Source organism: Notamacropus eugenii, chromosome 5, assembly GCF_028372415.1.
Source record: "Notamacropus eugenii isolate mMacEug1 chromosome 5, mMacEug1.pri_v2, whole genome shotgun sequence".
Classification (NCBI taxonomy): Eukaryota; Metazoa; Chordata; class Mammalia; order Diprotodontia; family Macropodidae; genus Notamacropus; species Notamacropus eugenii.
The window spans coordinates 100,873,053-100,888,940 of NC_092876.1; the positions used below are offsets into that span (position 1 = coordinate 100,873,053).

At 38.3% G+C, this 15,888-nt stretch overlaps 1 protein-coding gene across 1 annotated transcript in view; it reads left to right on the top strand.

Moving 5' to 3' along the window:
- Positions 1–15,888, top strand: part of FREM2 (FRAS1 related extracellular matrix 2) — a 240,500-nt gene that overhangs the window by 20,636 nt on the left and 203,976 nt on the right. The gene's annotated exons all lie outside the window — the stretch shown is intronic.

The following is a 15,888-nucleotide window of genomic DNA, read 5'->3' on the forward strand; positions in this document are numbered from 1 at the left end:
GAAGAGAATTTCAGGAATTGGGGAGTGCTGGTGAAAATATACTATACGTGTATGGGCAGTGGGGAACAAGAATGGGATGTCTTGTGTGAGAAAAAGCAAGGAGTCCAGAGTTACTGGATCTCAAAATATGTGGTGATGAATAAAATGTAAGAAGACTTAGAAAGGTAGGAAGGAAAGTGGTTATGAAGGGCTTTAAAAGTCAAATGAAAGATCTTGCATTTGATTGTGGAGGTGAATAGGAAGCCCCTGGAGTTTACTGAATGGGAAGGAAGAAGTAAATAGTCAGAACTTCACTTTAGGAAGGTCACTTGGAAAGATGAATGATGGATGAAATGGAGTAAGGAGACACTGATGCAGTGAAAAAAATCAAAAGTTGGGGGGCGGAGCCAAGATGGCGGAGTGAAAGCAACGACTCACCTAAGCTCCTGGAAAAACTCCTTTGGATATTTCTGGGGGGAGAGTCTGACCAGACTTTGGAGGTGTAGAATCCAGTGGGAGACGGACTTTGACAGATTCGGAGCCCAGGCTGGACTGGAAGGTCCACGGGAGGGATCTGTTCCGCGGGGGTAAGAGCCCGGCGCACAGCGCAGCGCGGTCGGCGCGGCAGGGCGGAGGCGACCCGAGGGGCCCGAGAGTGGCGGGCGAGACCAGCGGAGCAGGAGATAAGCCAGGCCGAACCAACGATATCAGCGCAACAGCCTTTGAAATCTTCAGCCTAAAGACGGGACTTCAGTGGGTCACTACTTGAACATCCAGAAGCTGGGATGCCGGAGTGATCAGTAAGTGCTCTCCCCTCCCCCCAGATGACCGTGAGGGAACCATAAAATTCTTCCCCAGATTGATCCTGGATCAGTGGGAGCAGCAGAAGGGGGCGGGTGGTCTCATAACACCAGAGGCTGGAGAGGTGGCAAAGGGGGATTCTTCCTACCGTGGTGGAGGCTATCTGGAGGGACAGACGACCCAGGGCAGAGAAAAATTCGCACTGAGACCCAAGCAAGCCTCAGCCCGGGAGACGAGCCCCAGGAGGGGCGGGAACACGCATTAGCCTCTAGGCGTGCCCCAGCCCTCCAGGGGAAAAGGGAAGACAATAGGGAAGCTGGGATCACCATCCCCCCCCCCCCCCCCCCCCCCCCGGACCTTGCCTTTGCCTCAGGCCAGCTGAGGAGATAGCCTGAGACCAGACCACACCTCCCACACACCTATCAAGCTAAACCCAGGGTTGATCTGGGAAACAACAACAACAAAAAAAAGCCTGCTTTTAGCCTAGACAAACATCAACTCAACTTAAAAGATCTGTATCTTCTGACTGAAAGAACCAAAAGCTACAACACTCAGCCAACATCATGAATCAGAAAAAGCAGACGAAAAGTGAAAAAACCATAGAATCTTTCTATGGGGATAAGGACCAAAACACAAACACCAAAGAGGTCAGAGCTGAGACTGTACTTCCATCTGAAACCTCAGATGGGACTATGAATTTCTCGCAAGCACAACTAGATTACCTGGAACGTCTGAAGAAGGATATAAAAGAAAAACTGGCCAATGATTTTAAAACCATAAAAAAAGAATTCACTGATGAGAACATCAATCTGAAAAAGAAAATTGAAGAAATGGAAAAGGAAGTTCAAAAATTAACTGGAGAGAATAATTCCCTAAAAGGAAGAGTTAATCAAACGGAAAAGGAAACTCAAAACCTAATAGGGAAAATTGATCAGATGGAAAAGGAAACCCAAAACCTAACTGGGAAAATTGGTCGAATGGAAAAAGAAGTACAAAAATTAAATGGAGAAAATAGCTCCTTAAAGGGAAAAATTGGCCAGATGGAAAAGGAGATGCGAAAGCTAACTGAAGAAAACAATACGATCAAGATTAGAATTGGGCAAGTAGAAACTAATGACTCAATGAGGCAACAAGAGTCAGTCAAACAAAATCTAAAGAATGAAAAGATGGAAGAAAATCTAAAATATTTAATTGGAAAAACAACTGACCTGGAAAATAGATCCAGGAGAGAAAATCTAAGAATTATTGGCCTGCCAGAAACCCATGATGAAGAAAAGAGTCTGGACAATATCTTCCAGGAAATCATCAAGGAAAACTGCCCAGAAGTACTAGACTCAGAGGGCAAAATAGTCATCGAAAGAATCCACCGTTCCCCACCGGAAAGGGATCCCAAACTCAAAACCCCAAGAAATATAGTTGCCAAATTCCAGAGCTATCAAGTGAAGGAGAAAATACTACAAGCAGCCAGAAAGAAACAATTTAAATATCAAGGTCACACAGTCAGGATCACACAGGACCTTGCAGCTTCTACATTAAAAGATCGAAAGAATTGGAACCCAATATTCCGTAAGGCAAAGGAGTTGGGACTCCAACCGAGGATCAACTACCCAGCAAAGTTCAGCATAACATTTCAGGCAAGGAGAAAGTCATTCAACGAAATAAGGGATTTCCAGAGCTTCCTGACCAAAACACCAGAACTCAATAGACAATTTGATCTTCAAATGCAGGTCTCCAGAGAATCATAAAAAGGTAAACAGAGGGGAAAAAACAAAAACAAAAACTTGCAACTCAATTAGGGCAATCTATTTACCTCCCTGTAAGGGAAGATGCTACCTGTTAATCTTGAGAACTGTGCAGCTATTATGATAAAAGGGATATATGTAGAGGGAACGGGCATAAAGTAAATGATGTCATGGCAAAAATATGATTTAAGTATGAGAAGGGAATGTAATAGGAGGTGTGGAAAGGGGGAAGCAGAAAATGGCAAATTATATCACAGGAAGAAGTACAAAACCATAGTAGAGGGAAGGAGGGGAGGGAGATGAGCATTGTTTGAGAGGTACTCTCATCTGATTTGTTCAAAGGAGGGAACAATAACCTTAAGCAGATAATCCTAACTAGCTCTATAGGTAGTAGGAGGGGAAGGGGGAAGAAAGGGGAGGGTGGCTAAAAGGGAGGAAAGAAGCAATAAGAGTAAAGGGGACTAAAAGGGAGGGGGGCTAAAAGAAGGAGGGGAAGGCTGCAGGAGGAGGGGGAGAAAAGTGAATACTATTGAGGAGGGGAAGGGAGACGGGAGAGTTAAAAGCACAAATGGTGGGAAAGAGGGTGGAGGGAAATACACAGATTGTAATCATAACTGTGAATGTGAATGGGATGAACTCTCCCATAAAACGGAGACGGATAGCAGAATGGATTAAAAGCCATAATCCAACAATATGCTGCTTACAAGAAACACATTTGAAACGGGGGGATACACATAGGATAAAGGTCAAAGGATGGAGCAGAATATATTGTGCTTCAGCTCATGTAAGAAAGGCAGGAGTAGCAATCCTAATCTCAGACAAAGCAAAAGCAGAAATAGATCTAATCAAAAGGGATAAGGATGGAAACTATATCCTACTAAAAGGCACCATAGACAATGAAGCAATATCATTACTAAACATGTATGCTCCAAGTGGTATAGCATCCAGATTCTTAGAGGAGAGGTTGGGGGAGTTGAAGGAAGAAATTGATAGCAAAACTATACTAGTGGGGGACCTCAACCTCCCCCTCTCTGAACTAGATAAATCCAACCTTAAAATAAACAAGAAAGAGGTTAAGGAGGTAAATAAAACTCTGGATAAGGTAGATATGATAGATCTTTGGAGAAAATTAAATGGGAATAGAAAGGAATATACCTTTTTCTCAGTGGTACATGGAACATTTACAAAAATTGACCATGTACTAGGACATAAAAATCTCACAATCCAGTGCAGAAAGGTAGAGATAATCAATGCATCCTTTTCAGATCATAATGCATTAAAAATTACATGTAATAAAAGGCCATGGAAAGAGAAACCAAAAATCAATTGGAAACTAAATAATCTAATTCTAAAGAAGGATTGGGTTAAAGAAGAAATCATAGAAACAATCAACAACTTCATTCAAGAGAATGACAATAGTGAGACAACGTACCAAAACTTATGGGACACTGCAAAAGCAGTTATTAGGGGAAGTTTTATATCTCTGAATGCTTACATAAATAAAATAGAGAAAGAGGAGATCAATGACTTAGGCTTGCAGTTGAAAAAGCTAGAAAAAGAACAAATTGAAAATCCCCAAGTAAATACCAAATTAGAAATACTGAAAACCAAAGGAGAGATTAATAAAATTGAAATAAAGAAAACTATTGAATTAATAAATAAAACCAATAGTTGGTTTTATGAAAAAACTAATAAAATTGATAAACCTTTGGTTAATCTGATCAAAAAAAAGAAAGAAGAAAACCAAATTACTAACATTAAAAATGAAAGGGGTGAACTCACCTCCAATGAGGAGGAAATTAAAACAATAATTAGAAACTACTTTGCCCAACTTTATGCCCACAAATTCGATAATCTAAACGAGATGGATGAATATTTTAAAAAATACAAATTGCCCAGATTAACAGAAGAGGAAGTTGAATACTTAAACAACCCCATCTCAGAAAAAGAAATTGAACAAGCCATCAATGAACTCCCTAGGAAAAAATCTCCAGGGCCAGATGGATTCACAAGTGAATTCTATCAAACATTTAAAGAACAGTTAATTCCAATACTACATACACTATTCTTGAAAATTGGGGAAGAAGGAGTCCTCCCAAATTCTTTCTATGATACAAATATGGTTTTGATACCCAAACCAGGAAGAGACAAAACAGAGAAAGAAAATTATAGACCAATTTCCCTAATGAATATAGATGCAAAAATTTTAAATAAGATTTTAGCAAAACGAATACAGCATCTAATCACGAGATTAATACATTATGATCAGGTAGGATTCATACCAGGACTACAGGGCTGGTTCAATATTAGGAAAACTATTAGCATTATCGACCACATCAACAACAAAGCTAACAAAAACCACATGATTATCTCAATAGATGCAGAAAAAGCTTTTGACAAAATACAGCATCCATTCCTACTAAAAACATTGGAGAACGTAGGAATAAAGGGAACTTTCCATAAAATAATAAGCAGTATCTATCTAAAACCTTCAGCAAGCATTATATGCAATGGGGATAAGCTAGATGCATTCCCAATAAGATCAGGGGTGAAACAAGGTTGTCCATTATCACCACTATTATTCAATATGGTACTAGAAATGTTAGCTGTAGCAATTAGACAAGATAAAGATATTCAAGGAATTAGAATAGCCAAAGAAGAAACTAAGTTATCACTCTTTGCAGATGATATGATGATTTACCTAGAGAATCCCAGAGATTCAAGTAAAAAATTACTTGAATTAATAAACAACTTTGGCAAAGTTGCAGGGTACAAAATAAACCCACACAAATCCTCTGCATTCCTATATATTAGCAACAAAGTTCAACAGCAAGAGATAGAAAGAGAAATCCCATTTAAAGTTAGGGTAGACAGTATAAAATACTTAGGAGTCTACCTGCCAAAACAAACCCAGGGACTATATGAACACAATTACAAGACACTTTTTGCACAAATAAAGTCAGATTTAAGTAAGTGGAAAAACATTAGTTGCTCATGGGTAGGCCGTGCTAATATAATAAAAATGACAATTCTACCCAAATTAATATACTTATTTAGTGCCATACCAATTAAACTATCAGACAATTACTTTCTAGAGCTGGATAAAATAATATCAAAATTCATTTGGAAAAACAAAAGGTCCAGAATATCAAAGGGACTAATGAAAAGAAATGCTTGGGAAGGTGGCCTAGCGCTACCAGACCTTAAACTGTACTATAAAGCAGCAATTATCAAAACCACTTGGTATTGGCTAAGAAACAGAGAGGTAGACAAGTGGAATAGACTTGGCACTCAAGATGCAGTAGGCAAGGAATATAGCAACCTTCTGTTTGATAAACCCAAGGACCCCAGCTTCTGGGATAAGAACTCATTGTTTGACAAAAATTGCTGGGAAAACTGGATAACAGTGTGGCGGAAATTAGGCATAGACCCATACCTGACACCGTACACAAGAATAAAGTCCAAATGGGTACATGATTTAGGTATAAAGATTGATACCATGAATAAACTGGAGAAGCAAGGAATAGTGTATTTATCAGATCTATGGAGAAGGGAAGAATTCTTTACTAAAGAAGAGATAGAATGCATTATGAAATGCAAAATGGATAACTTTGAGTACATTAAACTGAGAAGTTTTTGCACAACCAAACCCAATGCAACCAAAATCCGGAGGGATGTAGTAAATTGGGAAAAAATTTTTACAGCTAAGCTCGGGGATAAAGGCCTCATTTCTAGAATATATAGAGAACTGACCCAAATGTATAATCATACAAGTCATTCCCCAATTGATAAATGGTCAAAGGATATGAACAGGCAATTTTCAGAGGAAGAAATTAAAGCTATCTATAATCATATGAAAAAATGCTCTAAATCACTATTGGTTAGAGAGATGCAAATCAAAACAACTCTGAGGTACCACATCACACCTATAAGATTGGCAAACATGACAGAACAAGAAAATGATAAATGCTGGAGAGGATGTGGGAGAGTTGGAACACTAATTCATTGTTGGTGGAGCTGTGAGCGCATCCAACCATTCTGGAGAGCAATTTGGAACTATGCCCAAAGGGCTACAAAAATGTGCATACCCTTTGACCCAGCAATATCGCTACTAGGACTATATCCCCAAGAGATCATAAAAATGGGAAAGGGTCCCACATGTACAAAAATATTTATAGCAGCACTCTATGTAGTTGCCAAAAACTGGAAGTCAAGGGGATGTCCATCAATTGGGGAATGGCTGAATAAATTATGGTATATGAATGTAATGGAGTACTATTGTGCCATAAGAAATGATGAACAAGAAGACTTCAGAGAGGCCTGGAAGGACTTATATGACCTGATGCTGAGTGAAAGGAGCAGAACCAGGAGAACTTTATGCACAGCAACAACCACAGTGTGTGAGAGTTTTTTCTGGTAGACTTAGATTTTTGTAATAACACAAGAACTTCTGAAAAAAAAAAAAAAATCCCAATGGTGGACCTCAAGGCAAAAAGCCTTCCACACTCAGAGAGAGAAATATGGAAGTCACTCACATAATGTAGCAGATCATGTTTGTGTATGTGTATCTGTTTGTGTATCATGTTCTGATTTGTTATACGGATTCTTTCATTTATCTTAGTCTGACTACACAGCATGACGATAGTGAAAATATACTCAATAGGAAAGTTTATGTAGAATCTATACAGAATTGTATGCAGTCGTGGGGAGGGAGGGAGGTAGTGGGGGGTGGGTGGGGAGGGATAAAATCGCAATTGTATGGCAGTGATTGTTAAACATTAAAAAAAATAAAAAAATTAATAGGAAAAAAAAAATCAAAAGTTTATTGCCATGGACCAGGCATGAGGAGGTAAGGGCCCACACAGGGGTGGTGATGGTATAAGAGGAGAAAAGGAGGCATATGTGAGACATTGCAAAGGTAAAATCAATAGGCCTTGCTTGGCTACAAGTCCTATGGGATGAGGAGAGTGAGGAGTTGAGGGTTATTGCCCTCAACTTGAGGGCAAACCTAGATGATTGGGAGATAGAAATGATCTTTGGATTTATGGATGCTGAGGAGATCACCAAAGAAGGTAGTATATACAGAGAAGAGAAGTAGACATAGGACAGAGCTTGGGGGCCACCAAGTTAATGGGTGTGACTTGGATGACAATTCAGAAAGGGAGACCAACGAGTCACTAGCTATATAGAAGAAAAATCAGAAAAGAGCAGCTCTAACACTTCTGCATTACTTTGGAGCATGATCATTTTAAGGTAGTAGAAGCCCAAATAGTACATTTCCCCTTCATCTTTTTAAAATACTAACAATTATATAAAATGGAATTTGCTAAGATGTTGGTTGATATGGTCTTTGTATTTATTACCCTGTAACAAGCTGCATGCTTTGTAATATAAATTGAGAACATAGAAATACTGTCAGACTCATGGTCAAACAAGATGATAACACTGACAAATGATATGCTAAATTTATACAGTGGAAAATGTTCAAAAAGTTCATGGTCCTTCTAGCTATCAGTAAAAGTAGCATTAAGGAATATTTATCTGTTTTCCTCTTTTTTGCATTTTCCCCAAGTGATTCAATTAGAATTATACATTTATGAAGCATCTGCTATGTACTAGATTTTGGGAAAACCAAGGCAAAATGAGAAATGGTTTCTGCCCTCTGGGAACTTATCTCCTACAGGAAGAATTGCATAATTAAGTTATATAACAATATTTAAGGATAGGGCTGGCAAGTGTCAAGAACTAGTTACGTCAGGAAAGGCAACTAAGATGAGTGTTGAAGGAAGGAAGAAATTCTAAGAGATAGGATGAAATGACAGTGCATTCCATGTATGGGTAGTAACTTGTGCAAAGGCATGACTGGAGGAGATGGAATGCTGAGTTTGGGGAAAAATAAGGAGGCTAGTTTGGCTACAGTGAATGAAGTGGAATGTGTATATACACATGCATGAACATATTTGCAAGTATATATGCATGCATTTGTTATAAGTGTATATTACACATATATTTATACCTATTATATATATGCAGGTATGCATTAACACATATACATACAAATACACATAGATATATACATATATACCTACATATTATCTTTTTTAAGCTTCTTAAAAATTTAAATTTTAAACAATATAATATAAATTTTAAATAATAAATTTTTTTTTTAAAACAAAGAATCACAGACAAAACCCAGCTACCCTTCTGATACAATTCTGTGTAACTACATTAAGCTTTTTAAAAAGCCTATACTGCACTAAGACTTTTGGGACAAAATACACACACAAAATTATCGTGTAAATTTCTTTTTTTTCATTTTTCCCCAAACCCCCACCACCACCCTAGATAGGAATGATTATCATTAGACACAAATAGGTGTATACATATAATATTATTCTCTACATACGTCTATTTTTCAGTTTTTTCTCCAAATGCAGATAGTGTCTTCATGTGTCTTTTACAGTTAATCTGTGCATTTATATGAGTTCAAAATAAATTATTCACTCAAAATCATTCTTAAAACAATATTGCTGTTACTGTATACAATAATGTTCTCTTGATTCTGCTCATTTTTCTCCTCATTTCATGCAAATCTTCCTGTTTTGCTAAGATCATTGAGTTAGTCATTTCTTATAGCACAGTAGTATTCCATCACAACTATATTTGTTCAGCCATTCCCCAACAGATGGACAACTCTACAATTTCTAGTTCTTTGTCACCACAAAGAGAGCTGTGATAAACATGTTAGAACATATAGGCTCTTTTCCTTTTTCCCTAATCATCTTTAGAGATACACCCAGTAGTGGTATTGCTGGGTCAAACAGTATATGGTCATAATATTTTTAAAAGAAAAATAATAGTAGAGCATCCCTCAGGATAGGCCTGGCCTTAACTGAATGGAGTATGAGGCTACCTAAACTCCATCCCTAGACTAGGAGATGATTTGAGGGGTACCAGAAAAACCTCCCCTACCCAAAAGTATCTCCTTTATCAGTCTACACAATACCTGAGATTCCACTATTAAAAAATCATTCCTCTGAGATAAGGGCACCGCCTTCTTCTGAGATTTTTAGAAGTATAACTCCTGAGAAGAAAGACATTATTTTTGTCTTTATAGTCTCGTCCTAGTACAGTGTCAGGCACATAGTCAATCCTTAGTCAGTATTTGCTGACTGAACATTGCTTCCATCTGGTAGATTAGAATACTGAGGTTCTGAAAGGTTCAGTAACTAGTGCATACTGATACAACTAGTAGGTATCCGAAGTGGAAGCCAAGATAGTAAAAAGGAAAGAATCAGAGGTTATACGTTCAAATCCCACTGCTGACAGGTATTGCCTGTGCAACGTTGGTTCAATTGCTTAAACTCTGTGTACCAGTTTCTTTATTGGTAAAATGAAGGTGTTGAAGTTCATGGGCCTCCAAAGTAGTGGGATGGCCTCTAATTCTAGATCATTGGTTCCATAGCTTCAAACCCAGGTCTCCTGACTCCAGTTCCTTAAGGATACTTTTTCTACTACCTCTTCTCTACTGCCTTCCAAATTTCCATAAAGGGATGAACATTTTTTTTTAAATTATAAAAGTAGTTTCTGCTGATTTCAGAGACAGTAGGAAACCTCTACCTCTTCTTTGGCAGTTAAAACCTGGGCATAAGCAATGGTAGACAGGAGGAGAGGTGGTATAGGGGACAAACCAGCAGAAGGAGCCAATGAAGCAAGGCTTGTAAGCAGAAGAAAAGCTAGGGCCTCTGACCTGCATTTCAAGAGGAACTTTTTATTTCTTGAATAGATTAGAAGCCCCTCAAGGACAGGAATTATGTCTTATCCCTTTATTCTACTTTTCTCCAAGTGTCTAACCCAGAAATTATAGGCACTGAACAACAAAACCAAACATTCAGGAGGATAATAAAGAAATTGTTCCCTCTATAAGTACCTTTCTCCACAATTCCCATCTGGTCTACTGGCTTGCTTCACTCTTGGCACATAATACATTTTTCCTAGCTCATAAACTCCTCCAGCAGTGAGTACTCTATTGTACAATCTCAGGGCCAAGTGGATGTCATTTAGTACATCGTAGCAGAAATTTAGCAAGTGAAGTAGTATTTTGGGTTCCTTCCATGCTTTTCATTCTTAGTGCTTCCCCCCTAGAGACACATACACATATCCCTTTGTGATATATTCAGCAAAGGGTTTGAACAATAATTGCTGAAGCAGACAATCCAATGAGTTAGAAAATCAGCACAATTACATATATACATATATACACACATACAACACATGTAACATACAAGCATATATAGATTATATATCACAAAATATATCACACATATACAATAAGCATAGGTATAAATGATATTTTATATAATAGGCTAAACTGGGTACCTAACCATATGTGTGTATGCATATGCATATATATGTATGTCTATATATACACACACAGACACACTATGCCTCCCACTCTTACCCCACCTGTTCTTGTAGCAGGGCGCAGAGAGCAAGTGAGCGTTGCTTCTTGATGCACAAGTTCTTGAAAAAGATGGCAGCCTGGCCCACATATGGCCAACAGGCCTCCTGTAGTACAAGCTCCACCAGCAACAAGACCAGGGTCAGGGTAGTGAACTTGACCCACTCCCAGCCCAGGGCCTCAGCCTCCAAGGTGGAGAACTCCAAGTAACATATGGCCCAGAGTACACTACACGACCAATTCCCAGCCCAGGGTTGTCAGTAGGTGTAGACAAAATAGGTATAGGCAGAACAAGGGGTAGTAGAATTCTAAGTTCAGGCAGTGCCTGGCAACAGTTGGATGGGAAAAAAAGGCAGCACCCAGGAGGGACCAGGAGGCCAACTAGGAAGGTCACTCTCCTCTATTTTGTTTCCCACAAAGAGGGAGGTAGCCTCCAGCAGCTACAGTCCATACAGGCTAGAACAAACCCAGAAAATTCAGGACCAGGTAGAGGGTATCCACCAGGCCCAAGTTTTCATGCACTTGCACCAGTCAGACCACCACAAGAGCTCACATCTCTGCAGTCATGGCACATAAATCCACCTTAGGAGAATTCATGGACTGCCATGATGATGATAATGATCTCACTACTTATCCAGACCCTTCCAAGCCAGTGTTTCCACTAGCTGGGGCTAAAGTAGAGGCTGTATGGCCCTCTAGGAAAGATAGACAACCACTTCCAAATCCCCTTCCTTTCCCCTCCACCTCATCCTTCAGTAACTTCTCCTCCTTTGAGATCCAGACACTCCATATCTACTGCCCAGTGAAAATCCTGGTATCAATTGTCTATAGACTTCTAGGACACTTTTCTTCCATCCTCAATGAGTTCAGCACCTAACTCACAATTTTTCTCGCCTCTCCAACTCTTGACCTAACACTAGAGTCCTCATACATGTTAATATTCCCTCAAACATCCTAACCTCTCAGTCCTCAACCTACTCATTTTCCAAAATCTACTCTACCCCACCTCAGTCATGCACAAACATATCATACTCATAATCTTGCCGTACCCCAAAATACACCACCTCAAGTACATAAATCCTGAAATTCCTTTATCTGATAATTTATTGGCTTCCCATCTCTGCCTCTGCCTGCTTATACCAAATGCAGTTCTTTACAATGAGGAAGAGCCAGAATTTTGTAAGTAGGAGCAGAGGGCTGGGTCTTTCAGGAAATCCTTACACTTAGCTGGTCTTAAAATTATTTGTCTTAAATTTACTTGATTTTAAAAGTGAAAATTATGCTTTTATTATTAAATTTGTATCGAGTAGTTTTCTTCTCAAATTTTATTAAACATATTAGAAAACATTAAATCAGTGATGGAGAGGAAGGTAAAAGTTTAAATGAGGTTCTAAGGTAGAAGATGGTACCTGGGACAATTGTAGAATTCTTTCAGGCCCTACAGTAAACAATCATTATAGTAAATCTTTTAAATGAAGGCTGTTTAGAAAATGAGAACTGTTTGTTTGTTTTTCCCTCACACACCAGAAAGTTTCATTTGGTGCTTCTGGATTAACCAAATACATGGTAGAAGTGTGTTTCCCTAAATCATGCCAGACAGGAACTCCTGGAATATCATATTACAGGAGAATTAAAAGAATGTAGAAGATTACTAAAGAATATGGGATCATTTCACATTGGAATTAAGATTTCAGGGTAGAGCAAGGAGGAACTGGAAAAATGATGAGGTTCAATATTTTTGAGAATTTTCCCCCTAACTCTAAAATCTGAGTCACACAGAAAGAGCCCCAGGATCTTTAGAAAAGGTCATTTACCATCCCTAGGAAAAGTTCATTTATACCATTTTCAGGGAAACATCAGCATCTCCTTAGAGAATTTCTCATTTATAATTAATTAAAACCTCAGTGGCACCAAAAAATGTTAACCAAATCTCTACAGTTTTTAAACCTTTCAAACTAAGCTCTGGGAAAACATCATGCTTGTTTGTTTAAGTGCATTTGCAGTAGAATTGAAAAGTCCTTCTCCACCAGGTCCCTTCATTCCTTTCCTCTCTTTTCTTACTTTGCTTCCTTCCACACATTTTGCAATCTAGTAATACCCATCATCTTGCTTTTTCTCAAATATAACATTCCAAATAGCGACTGTCCCTTTTCACTGGATGTCCCCCATTCTCAGAATGCTCTTTCATCTCATCTCTGCCTCTTGATTTCCTTCACAATGCAGTTCAATTTTTTTCTTCTAAGAGGACTTTCCCAGTCTTCCCCCATTGTTAGTGCCTTTCTCTTGAGATTACCTCCCATTTATATACATATACGTATATATATATATATATATATACGTATATATATATATATATAAGTATATATATATATATGTCTTGGATGTATATCTTGTTTGCTTGTAGATATTGTAAAATATCTATAATTTAAATATAAAAAATGTAATACCATAACTCTGAATACTAACAGCACCTCATGGATCAGATGGGAGAAGTCAAAGAGAAGAAAATGAGATGTAGTAAAAAACAAAATAAAACAAAATTCACTGAATTTGGAGTCAGGAGACCTTACTTAATCTCAAGCAATTAGAGTTGCCCAGAAGTAACTTGGGCTTCTCCAGGAGATGGTGAATTCTCCCTTCCTGGAGATCTTCAAGCAGGGGCTAGAATATCATTCACTGACTATGATAATAAGACATATGGGTTGAACTACATGACTACCAAAGTCATTTCCAACACTCACATCTGTGATTTTATGATTCTTTGATTCTGATTCCCTGAACCTCAGTTTCCTCATCTATAAGAAGAAGAATCTGAACTTGATTTCTGAGGTCCTTGGCTAACTCTGAATCTAAGAGCAGAAGAGAGGGAGGAGAATTTTTTAAGGCTTTTTTTTAAACAAGAGGACTTGGTAGTAAAATTTTATAAAGTTCAGTTCAATGCTATTTGCACTGTGGTATAATGAATCAAGTACTGGACTTGGGTCAGGAGACAAAGGTACAAATCCTACCTCTCTAACATGCTATCTAAGGGCAAATCACTTAACCTCTCTGTAAAGGATAAGTATTGTGTAACTGAGATAATATATGTAAAACTTTTTACAAACCTTTGGAATAGAAAGCTCTTGCTAAGGAAGCTACTAATGAAAATCAGCAACTATGCTACAATTTATAGTCTTAAAGAATTGTCTTAGAGAGGTATGGGAGAGGGAAAGGCATCATGTTTTCTGCTCCTCAGAGCAGTTCCTAAGTTAAGGACCCCCAAGAGGAAGAAACTCTCCCCAAAACACTCACCCCGCCCTTCCACAAAGTCCATGAAAAAACAGAAGACACTGATTCAGTCCAGTCAGATAATTAAAGATTGGATGGAATTGGAACAGTGGTCCAGCATGATGACTGAAGCAAAAGGGACTGGAATTCAGCTGAGACTGGTTCTGTCTCCTCAGATGCTATTTGGAGCAGGAACTAAGGCCACTGAAAAGTAAATTCAACACATGGAAGGAAGTTGAGACAGTTTTGAGTTCGAACCTCAGGATAAACCCACTATCAAAGGTCAAGGAACCAGAGAATAAGTAACAGAGGATAAAGAGGGGGAAAGCTAAAATCACCAAAGATCTTAAAAGGAGAAAAATTCAATTAAAAACCTAGAGCAGAGATAGAAAGAGAAATCCCATTTAAAGCTAGGGTAGACAGTATAAAATACTTAGGAGTCTACCTGCCAAAACAAACCCAGGGATTATATGAACACAATTACAAGACACTTTTTGCACAAATAAAGTCAGATTTAAGTAAGTGGAAAAACATTAGTTGCTCATGGGTAGGCCGCGCTAATATAATAAAAATGACAATTCTACCTAAATTAATATACTTATTTAGTGCCATACCAATTAAACTATCAGACAATTACTTTCTAGAGCTGGATAAAATAATATCAAAATTCATTTGGAAAAACAAAAGGTCCAGAATATCAAAGGGACTAATGAAAAGAAATGCCTGGGAAGGTGGCCTAGCGCTACCAGACCTCAAACTGTACTATAAAGCAGCAATTATCAAAACCACTTGGTATTGGCTAAGAAACAGAGAGGTAGACAAGTGGAATAGACTTGGCACTCAAGATGCAGTAGGCAAGGAATATAGCAACCTTCTGTTTGATAAACCCAAGGACCCCAGCTTCTGGGATAAGAACTCATTGTTTGACAAAAATTGCTGGGAAAACTGGATAACAGTGTGGCGGAAATTAGGCATAGACCCATACCTGACACCGTACACAAGAATAAAGTCCAAATGGGTACATGATTTAGGTATAAAGATTGATACCATGAATAAACTGGAGAAGCAAGGAATAGTGTATTTATCAGATCTATGGAGAAGGGAAGAATTCTTTACTAAAGGAGAGATAGAAAGCATTATGAAATGCAAAATGGATAACTTTGATTACATTAAACTGAGAAGTTTTTGCACAACCAAACCCAATGCAACCAAAATCCGGAGGGAGGTAGTAAATTGGGAAAGAATTTTTACAGCTAAGCTTGGGGATAAAGGCCTCATTTCTAGAATATATAGAGAACTGACTCATATGTATAATCATTCAAGTCATTCCCCAATTGATAAATGGTCAAAGGATATGAACAGGCAATTTTCAGAGGAAGAAATTAAAGATATCTATAATCATATGAAAAAATGCTCTAAATCACTATTGATTAGAGAGATGCAAATCAAAACAACTCTGAGGTACCACATCACACCTGTAAGATTGGCAAACATGACAGAACAAGAAAATGATAAATGCTGGAGAGGATGTGGGAGAGTTGGAACACTAATTCATTGTTGGTGGAGCTGTGAGCGCATCCAACCATTCTGGAGAGCAATTTGGAACTATGCCCAAAGGGCTACAAAAATGTGCATACC